Genomic DNA, 11,033 nt, shown 5'->3' with positions numbered 1-11,033 from the left:
AGAAGGCACGACAAAGAGGGAAAGAAGGCTGGGTTCAAGGGCCCACACGCGTTTATCGAAGGAAGAATTATTACTGGGTAACTCTGTTGACATTAACCAAATTGGAACTGTGAGTAATACCACGAGTAAATGTACCGTTCGAACTACAACCGATGAACACTTGCCAACAACAACAACAAAAAAGGAAGTAAATAGATTTGTTATTCTGTTAACCACCACCGCTACCTCAGCCGAGCGTAGTTTTCCGTCGGAGTAATCCTCTCAAGGTTCACTGTTTGTTTTATTGGTCACATTACTACTTGTGTTATCTAATTTGTGTTCTTTCTTTTTTTAATGCAGGAGTTCGTTTTCAATTCACACAATATCGTTAGCCTGAATGCTAGGGGTTTGAGAAATCCTACAAAAAGGAAAGCTTTATTTTTATATTGTAAACGCAGTAGCGCAGATTGTGTCCTTCTAGAATCCACATCTTCACAAGACGGGATATGGGTCATAGTAACTGTTAAACTTGACAATGCTATTTTCATCATCTGTAATGTATACGGACAACTCACATACTCCTAATAAGATCCTTTTTACCCAATTTACCAGGAAAGTACAGGATTTAAGCAACAAATACTCAGAGGTTTTTCTAATTATTTCAGGGGATTTTAATGAAACACCTGATGCATCTGCTGATCGTTTTCCTCCTAGAACGAGTCAAAGCCCTCAAAATAGTAACATTATCGTTACATTATGCAAGGATCTCTGTGTTGAGGATGCCTGGCGTTATTTCAATCCGGATGCAAAGGGTTATACCTGGACCAACAACTATGTCACGTAAATCTAGAATAGATTTATTCATAATGTCCCTCCTTTTTGTTACAATTTGTTATAGATGTAGATCATCAGTTGGCTCCCTTTTCTGATCATCACTTGATTTCCCTGAATTTACAAGCTACTAAAACATCTAAAGGTACTCGAGGTTATTGGAAATTAAACAACACACTTCTTAAAGATACTACTCTCATTGAAATCATCAAATCATTAGCTAAATATATTTTTGCAAGAAAAGACTTGGGTCATGGAAGTAGATGGGAATTTTTCAAATATAAAGTCAGAGTGGTAGCCATGAAACTCGCCAAAGAGCTGATGCAATTAAAGAGCCTTAGAGAAAAGGAGATGATGAGCAAGTTTGACAGTTTTCTAAAGAAATATAATCTATCTGAAGAAGAGGAGTCTGTATTCAAGTCTTTACAACTAGAATTAGAACCGCTTTACACGGATTTGGCAAAGGGTGCCTTTGTAAGGTCAAGAGCAAAATGGAGTGAAGAGGGGGAAAGAAACACTAGTTACTTTTTTGCACTTGAAAAGAGAAACCACAAAAGAAAATCTATAACTGCACTCAAAATTAACTATGTTTTATGCAAAGATCCCATTACAATATCATAATTTGTCAATTCCTTTTATGAAAACCTTTTACAGCTCTCAATTTCAGGAAGATGGTTGTGAAAGCTACATTTGCCACATTCAGAATTATGGCCCTGTAATTATGGCCCTGTAATTGAGGATGATTTCCACTCAGTTTGCGATTCTTCAATTGAAGAAATTAGAGGCTCTGAATTCAATGAAAAAAGGGAAATCACCTGGCCCTGATGGCCCTGTCAGTTGAATTCTATAGACAGTTTTGGGGGTTACTAGAAGACCCGATTTTTAATATGTTTCAAGATTGCATTAAAAATGGGGAAATGGTCTCCACTATGAAACAGGGCCTTATTTCATTGATTCCGAAGCCCGATAAAGACCCTTCTCTTATTGACAATTTGAGACCAATTACTTCATTAAATATTGATTACAAATTGATTGCATCTGGTTTATGCCAACAGATTAAAGAAAGGAATAGATATCATTATAAATGAGACTCAAACAGGACTTATGAAGGGCCGTCACATAAGCTCTAACGTTCGTTTAATCTTGGACCTTGTAAATGATTCAGATGCAATTGACTCAGATGCGGTTGTCTTATTTTTGGACTTCTGTAAAGCCTTTGACACAATTGAACATGCATTTCCCTTTAGGTCTCTTAAACTTTTTGGATTTAGTGAACATTTTATTCGCAAAGTAATTTGCATGTTTTACAAAGATATAAATAGTTCTGTGCTTTTAAACCTTAATACTTCCAAAAGATTCAGTATCAACAGAAGTGTACGACAGAGATGCCCAATTTCGCCATTTGTATTCATTTTAGATGTGGAACTTCTATCTCCAGATAGTCTGAATAATGCAAATTTGTATGGCTTAACCATTTTTAACAAAGAAATCCAAATTTCCCAACTGGCTGATGATACTACTCTTTTCTTGAGACAAAGACCAGGTTGCCCATGCCTTAATGCTATAACTGCATTTTCTATTGCATCAGGATTAATACTGAATGTTTCTAAATGTGAAATCTTATGTGAATTTGACTCTGATGATAAAGAACTAGAAAATATTTCTGGAAAGGACTGTATTAAATATTTAGGAATACATCTGTCAAAAAACCACTTAGTCAGACAACATTTGAATTTCTCTCCTAAAATGAAGAGAACTAAAAATATATTTAATAGTTGGCTACAAAGAGATCTTTCTATACTTGGGAGAGTACTTCTGTCCAAAGCAGAGGGACTGTCTCGTTTTGTGTACCCCTCATTATCGTTATGTGTAAATCCTGCTACTCGTAAAGAGATCAATAAGACCTTTCTTGACTTCATCTGGAAAAATAAGTCTCACAAACTCAAAAAATCTGTCCTTTCTAACAAAAGAGCTGAAGGCGGTCTAGAAGTGTTGGATTTTGTTGACATAAATAACACTTTCAAGATAAACTGGTTGATAATGTTTTGATCAATACTGATTCAATATGGTATTTCATTCCAAATAATGTGTTTAATAAATTGAGAGGTCTTCCATTTTTACTGGAATTGAATTTAAGTATTTTGTTAAAGCATTAACTCTAGTGAACAATAACAAGAATAACATTTTCCTAAATCATTACAATAAGACTTTTTCAGAGTGATTACAATTGCACTTAGAATTGTTTTTTTTGTATGATCTAAGAATGTAAATTGTTGATCTATATTTGAATTTAAAAAATATATATATATATATATATATATATTATTATATATATATATATATAAGGTACTTGCTTGGATTCTACAACAGTAATGCTTGCTTGGTGTGCAACAACCGGTGGTGGTGAGTATAACCAGGTATACCGGAATATAATGACCTCTCTGGTACAATTTAGCGAACAACATTAAATAACGTTATTGCTGGTTATTTAACAATCACAACCCTTTACCTTTTCCACATTTTGTTGTGTTACAAGGTGGGATTAAAATGGATTTAATAGATTTTTTTGGTCAAAATACTAATAATACAAAATACAAAATACTATAAAATACAAATAAACAATTACATCTTGATTATATAAGTATTCAACCCTAAGTTAATACATGTTAGAATCCCATTTGGCAGCGATTACAGCTGTGAGTCTTTCTGGGTAAATCTGTAAGAGCTTTCCACACCTGGATTGTGCAACATTTGCCCATTTCATTACTTTCAAAATAATTACAACTGTAACTCAGCCTCTCAGGAACATTAAAATCAGTGCAGTTCAAAAAGAGTTAAGAAAAGTATTTACCAAATAAAGTTAAAAAATAAATAACTCAATAAAATAACAATAACGATGCTATATACAGTCGTGGCCAAAAGTTTTGAGAATGACACAAATATACATTTTCACAGTCTGCTGCCTCAGTTTGTATAATGGCAATTTGCATATACTCCAGAATGTTATGAAGAGTGATCAGATGAATTGCAATTAATTGCAAAGTCCCTCTTTGCCATGCAAATGAACTGAACCCTCCAAAACATTTCCACTGCATTTCAGCCCTGCCACAAAAGGACCAGTTGACATCATGTCAGTGATTATTTCGTTAACACAGGTGTGAGTGTTGACGAGAACAGGGCTGGAGATCACTCTGTCATGCTGATTGAGTTCGGATAACAGGGCGGGGAGCTTCAAAAGGAGGGTGGTGCTTGGAATCATTGCTCGTCCTCTGTCAGCCGTGGTTACCTGCAAGGAAACACGTGCCGTCATCATTGCTTTGCACAAAAAAAGGCTTCACAGGAAAGGATATTGCTGCCAGTAAAATTGCACCTAAATCAACCATTTATTGGATATTCAAGAACTTCAAGGAGAGCGGTTCAATTGTTGTGAAGAATGCTTCAGGTCGCCCAAAAAAGTCCAGCAAGTGCCAGGACCATCTCCTAAAGTTGATTCACCTGCGGGATCTGGGGCACCACCAGTACAGAGCTTGCTCAGGAATGGCAGCAGGCAGGTGTGAGTGCATCTGCACGCACAGTGAGGCAAAGACTTTTGGAGGATGGCCTGGTGTCAAGAAGGGCAGCAAAGAAGTCACTTCTCTCCAGGAAAAACATCAGGGACAGACTGATATTCTGCAAAAAAGTACAGGGATTGGACTGCTGAGGACTGGAGTAAAGTAATTTTCTCTAATGAGTCCCCTTTCCGATTGTTTGGGTCATCCGGAAAAAAGCTTGTCCGGAGAAAACATGGTGAGCGCTACCATCAGTCCTGTGTCATGCCAACAGTAAAGCATCCTGAGACCATTCATGTGTGGGGTTGCTTCTCAGACAAGGGAGTGGGCTCACTCACAATTTTGCCTAAGAACACAGCCATGAATAAAGAATGGTACCAACACATCCTCCGAGAGCAACTTCTCCCAAACATCCAGGAATAGTTTGGTGACGAACAATGCCTTTTCCAGCATGATGGAGCACCTTGCAAAAGTGATAACTAAGTGGCTCGGGGAAAACATTAATATTTTGGGTCCATGGCCAAGGAAACTTCCCAGACCTTAATCCCATTGAGAACTTGTGGTCAATCCTCAAGAGGCGGGTGGACAAACAAAAACCCACACATTCTGACAAACTCCAAGCATTGATTATGCAAGAATGGGCTGCCATCAGTCAGGATGTGGCCCAGAAGTTAATAACTTGTTTGGGATAGGGGGCAGCATTTTCACGTTTGGATGAAAAGCGTGCCCAGAGTAAACTGCCTGCTACTCAGTCCCAGTTGATAATATATGCATATTATTAGTAGGTTTGGATTGAAAATACTCTGAAGTTTCTAAAACTGTTGGAATGATGTCTGTGAGTATAACAGAACTCATATGGCAGGTGAAAACCTGAGAAAAATCCAACCAGGAATTGAGAAATTTGAGGTTTGTAGTTTTTCAAAGCTTGGCCTATTGAATATACAGCGTCTATGGTGTCAAATTGCACTTACTAAGGCTTCCTCTAGATGTCACCAGTCTTTAGAAACTTGTTTGAGGCTTCTACTGTTCAGGAGGGGCTCATAAGGGCTCTTTGAGTCAGTGATCTGGCAGAGTGCCATAAGCTCATGACGCTCATTCACGTGAGAGGTAGCTCGCGTTCCATTGCTTTTCTACAGACAAAGGGATTCATTTAGTTAATTTAGAAACAATAAGTTTCTTTCATTTGGTGTATTGCACTTGTTAATGTGGGAAAGTTACATATTTCAAAAAAATATTTTTGAATTTCGCACACTGCCTTTTCAGCGGAATGCCGCTAGCGGCACCCCCTAGCCATAAAATTGACAGCATGCCAACGCGGATTGCAAGAGGTCTTGAAAAAATATATATATTTGTGTCATTCTCAACTTTTGCCCGGTGGCCATTTGATTAATTGTTCAGCAGTCTTATGGCATGTGGGTAGAAGCTGTTAAGGAGCCTTTTGGTCGAAGAATTGGCGCTCCGGTACCGCTTGCCATGCGGTAGCAGAGAAAACAGTCTTTGACTTGGGTGACTGGAGTCTGTGACAATCTTATGGGCTTTCCTCGACCCCGCCTATTATATAGGTCCTGGATGGCAGGAAACTTGGCCCCAGTGATGTACTGGGCCATATGCACTACCTTCTGTAGCATCTTACGGTCAGATGCCATACCAGGCGGTGATGCAACCGATGGCGCAGCTGTAGAACTTTTTGAGAATCTGGGGACAAAAGCAGCAGCCATTCTTCCTGGGGTCCACACAAAACATGAAACGTTATACAGAACATCAACAGACAAGAACAGCTCAAGAACAGAACTACATATATTTAAAAACAAAGGCACACGTAGCCTACATATCAATGCATACACACAACCTATCTAGATCAAATAGGGGAGAGGCGTGTGTTGTTTTTTTAACCAGGTTTGCTGTTTATTTTAGCAATATAAGATGGAAGGAAGTTCCATGCAATAAGGGCTCAATATAATACTGTACGCTTTCTTGAAATTGTTCTGGATTTGGGGACTGTGAAAAGACCTCTGGTGGCATGTCTGGTTGGATAAGTGTGTGTGTCAGAGCTGTGTGTAAATTGACTATGCAAACAATGTGATTTTCAACACATTGTTTCTTTAAGAAGAAGTGATGCAGTCAGTCTTTCCTCAACTCTTAGCCAAGAGAGACTGGCATGCACATTATTTATATCAGCCCTCTGATTACAATTAAGGGCAAAACGTGCCACTCTGTTCTGGGCCAGCTGCAGCTTAACTTGGTCTTTCCCTGCAGCACTGGACCACACGACTGGACAATAATCAAGATTAGACAAAACTAGAGCCTGCAGAACTTGTTTTTTGGAGTGTGGTGTCAAAAAAGCAGAGCATCTCTTTATTGTCCAGGTGGGAAAGGGCAGTGTGGAGTGTGATTGAGACTGCATCTCTGTCAATTAGGTTAGTATTGTGGAGTAACTACAATGTTGTTGACAGTGGTGTTAAGTACTTAACTAAAAATAGTACTACTTAAGTAGATTTTTGGGGTATCTGTACTTGACTATTTATATTTTTGACTACTTTTACTTCACTACATTCTTAAAGAAAATAAAGTATTTTAAAAATAAAGTACCCTGACACCCAAAAGTACTTGTTACATTTGGAAAGCTTAGCAGGACAGGAAAATTTTAAAATTCACGCACTTATCAAGACAACATCCCTTGGCATCCCAACTACCTCTTGTCTGACGGACTCACTAAACACACATGCTTTGTTTGTAAATGATGGCTGAGTGTTGGAGTGTGCCCCTGGCTATCTGGAAAAAAAGGGGTGTCTGGTTTGCAGAATATCATATTTTTTTAAATGATTAATACTTAAGTATATTTTAGCAATTACATTTACTTTGATACTTAAGTATATTTAAAACCAAATACTGTTAGACATTTACTAAAGTAGTATTTTACTGGGTGAATTTCACTTACTATTTTCTATTGAGGTATCTTTACTTTTACTCAAGTATGACAATTGGGTACTTTTCCACCGCTGGTTGTTGATCCATCCTCAGTTTTCTCTTATCACAGCTGTACCTGTTTTAAAGTCACCATTACCCTTATGGTCAAATCCCTGAGCGGTTTCCTTCCTCTCCGGCAACTGAGTTAGGAAAGACGCCTGTATCTTTGTAGTGACTGGATATAGTGACGGGGCTCCCGAGTGGCACAGCAGTCTAGCCGGGGTAGGCCGTCATTGTAAATAACAATTTGTTCTTAACTGACTTGCCTAGTTTAAATAAAGTTTAAATTAAAAAAAATAAGTCTTGTTACACAATACAAAGTGTAATTAATATCTTCACCATGTTCAAAGGGATATTCAATGTCTCCTTTTACATTTTGTACCATCTACCAATAGGTGCCCTTCTTTGCGAGGCATTGGAAAACCTTCCTGGTGTTTTGTGGTTAAATCTGTGTTTGAAATTCACTGCTCGACTGAGGGACCTTACAGATAATTGTGTGTGTGGGGAACAGAGATGAGGTAGTCATTAAAAAAATCATGTTAAACACTATTATTGCACACAGAGTGAGTCTATGCAACTTATTATGTGACTTGTTAAGCACATTTGTAATCCTGAACTTATTTAGGCTTGCCTTAGCAAAGGTGTTGTGTACTTATTGACTCAAGACATTTCAGCTTTTCATTTTTTTATTAATTTGTAAGCATTTTCCAAAAAACATAATTCAACGTTGACATTGTGGGGTATTGTGTGTAGGCCAGTGACCCCAAAAAATCTAAATTCAATAAATTACAAATTTGGGATGTAACACAACAAAATATAGGTAGCTAGCTAGCTATCTTTTGATCTAGCGAGCCAGGCTAGCTAATGTAACTAGCTAGCTAGATACCTCATTTGAACGTAGTTAGGTCGTAGCTCATACAAGTTTATTGTGTATTATCTAGATACTGCTGGTTATGTAACGTTATCATTTGATAATGCTAGCAAGGCAGGCTGGCTACAGGCTAGCTAACGTTAGTTAACTAGCTAGCTAATGTTAGCCTACAAGTCGTATTTGCAAGTTATTTTGTAGCTCATACAGGTGTATTCCGTTTTGTTTAGGGCAAAACTTAATAATGGATGTAGCTAACTCATGTCTGAGTCTGACTAATACAGTGAACTATTGGTGCTTTCAAGGGAACTGGGAGAGGAAAAAACTAGGTCAAATCATGACGTTAGTGATCTTCAGATCGGAAAGTCAGAGCACTAGAAAAATGCCTGAGTTTGAACTTGGAATTTCGAGTTGGAATAGCGTTCAAAATTACATTTCCCAATCAGAGCTAATTTTTGTCCACACACCCACTAATGAATTTCTGGCTACACCACTGAGGTTAGGCATATGGTTAACTGTGTGGTTAAGGTTAGGTTTAAAATCACATTTTAAGAAGAGCAATTGTAGAAATAGGCGGCCTATATGACTTTGTGGCTGTAACTAGTGACGACCTAGAATTATCTTGACCGAGTTACTGCCCTGATGACACAGACGGCTTCATCAACAACGGCAATGTGTGTTATGTGAAAAGTTGTATACAAAATAAATATATCCAGATTGCAAAACTAATTTTAATTACCCAGCCAAGCAGATACATTTTGGTTGTGAAGTACATTATCAAAACACTTAGTCCTTTCTTTATAACAATGAAATGTGTTACTTGGCTGTCTATTGTATCACGCTGTCCCAGACCCTACCAGTCAACACCACCTCGTAAGATGACGAAGTACATTGCCAGCTGCAGTTGTTCGAGAGATGTCCAGTTTCATGCAACATAGAAAAGACCAGCAAGGGGACCCTCAGAAACACACAGACATGCCCTTCCTGTGAGCATTCCTATAAATGGAACAGTGTGGACACTTGAATCAGGTTGGTGACATTTGCCCTGGTCAAGGTCAAACAGTTGTGAGTTTGGTCCCAATTCACCTTTATAACATAGCCTAGTTCCACCAGGCTGATCACTGCGTTTGTCATAATATTTCACTTCGCATATCATGACATCTGAAGTGAAATAGAAAGGTGAATGCAATGATCAGGTTGATTTCACCATGCTAATTAGAACCACCATTAATAATGTAATCAGTGCTCTGTTTGTGTGACTGACCAGTATCTTTGAGGGGCCAGGAGCTCATCTACGCTGCCATGCCCATCAATGGGGCGCTGGCAAAGAACTCGCCTCCAGCCTCACTTCTTGCCTGCTTACTAACGGTCGTCAATGGAGAGGTAGGTAGGTTTAGTCTGACCTGTTCAAACTTTAACATAGTATATCACATATTCTAACTGGCATTGGTAATTGAACAGTGACTGTGTATTTGTTCACAGATGCATCTATTGACCCAGCACTAGGAGACTTGCAAGATGATGTGATGAAGTCCAGACTGACATACGGGCTTCATACTGATGTCTCTAAATGGAGAGGGACCTGACACAGCATGAACATTTTACTAGACAACTTTTACTTATTGTCTTTTTTTATTATTGAATTGTATCAGTCAATATGGGGAGGGAGAAACCCAGTGTATTCTGCACCAGGATCAGGTAACTCCTGGTGTATACAGGACACCATATAGGAAGGTATGACCACTCTGACATGTTTACCAAGGTAGCCCAATTATCACCAGACAAAATGTTGATAGGCACAGTATCTGTATCGGCAGGGAGTGACAATGAATGATGAAAGGTGCACATTGTTATATTAGCAGAACACTGATTCTATGGTTTTATGTAAATGGTTGTTTATTCTACATGGACCTGTTACTACATTTGAATGTTATCTAAACACTTAGTTTAGAATATCTACAAACATTATTTTTATTTACCTTTATTTAACTTGGCATTCTTATTTACAATGACGGCCTACCAAAATGCCTCCTGCGGGGGAAGGAGGCTGAAATTATTATTATTTAAAAAATAATTAAACACGCATCACGACGAGAGACAACACAGCACTACATAAAGCGAGACCTAAGACAACAACATAGCATGGCAGCAACACATGAAAACAAAGCATGGTATCAACACAACATGGTAGCAGCACAAAACAAGGTACAAACATTATTGGGCACAGACAACAGCACAAAGGGCAAGAAGATAGAGACAACAATACATCACGCAAAGCAGCCACAACTGCCAGTAAGGGTGTCCATGATTGAGTCTTTGAATAAAGAGATTGAGATAAAACTGTCCAGTTTTAGTGTTTGTTGCAGCTCGTTCCAGTCGCTAGCTACAGCGAACTGAAAAGACGAGCGACTCACGAATGTGTGCTTTGGGGACCTTGGCAGAACGGGTGTTGTATGTGGAGGATGAGGGCTGCATTAGATATCTCAGATGGGGCAGGGGAGTGATTTCTAAGAGGGTTTTATAAATAAGCATCAACCAGTGGGTCTTGCGACGGGTATACAGAGATGACCAGTTTACAGAAGAGTATAGAGTGCAGTGATGTGTCCTATATGGAGCATTGGATAAGGAGCATTGGTGGCAAATCTGATGGCCGAATGGTAAAGAACATCTAGCCGCTCGAGAGCACCTTTACCTGCCGATCTATAAATTACATTTCTGTAATCTGGCATGGGTAAGATGGTCATCTGAATCAGGGTTAGTTTGGCAGCTGGGGTGAAAGAGGAGCGATTACGATAGAAGAAACCAAATCTAGAATTAACTTTAGCCTGCAGCTTTGATAT

General features: G+C 38.6%; 1 long non-coding RNA gene across 2 annotated transcripts; it reads left to right on the top strand.

Moving 5' to 3' along the window:
- The first annotated feature begins 5 nt into the window (after window positions 1-5).
- On the top strand, window positions 6-10,534 carry LOC109864965 (uncharacterized). 2 transcript variants are annotated; one of them, XR_002251519.2, is made up of 4 exons: window positions 6-266; window positions 9,044-9,222; window positions 9,461-9,576; window positions 9,676-10,533. It is a non-coding gene; the product is annotated as an uncharacterized LOC109864965 (long non-coding RNA). The 2 variants fall into 2 exon arrangements; XR_002251518.2 differs by lacking the exon at window positions 6-266 and having other exon boundaries at window positions 6,712-9,222; window positions 9,676-10,534.
- The last annotated feature ends 499 nt before the right edge of the window (window positions 10,535-11,033 follow it).

This window comes from Oncorhynchus kisutch, linkage group LG2, assembly GCF_002021735.2.
Source record: "Oncorhynchus kisutch isolate 150728-3 linkage group LG2, Okis_V2, whole genome shotgun sequence".
NCBI lineage: Eukaryota > Metazoa > Chordata > Actinopteri > Salmoniformes > Salmonidae > Oncorhynchus > Oncorhynchus kisutch.
The sequence above is the reverse complement of the archived record's forward strand: the minus strand, read 5'-3'. Positions and strand labels throughout refer to the sequence as shown.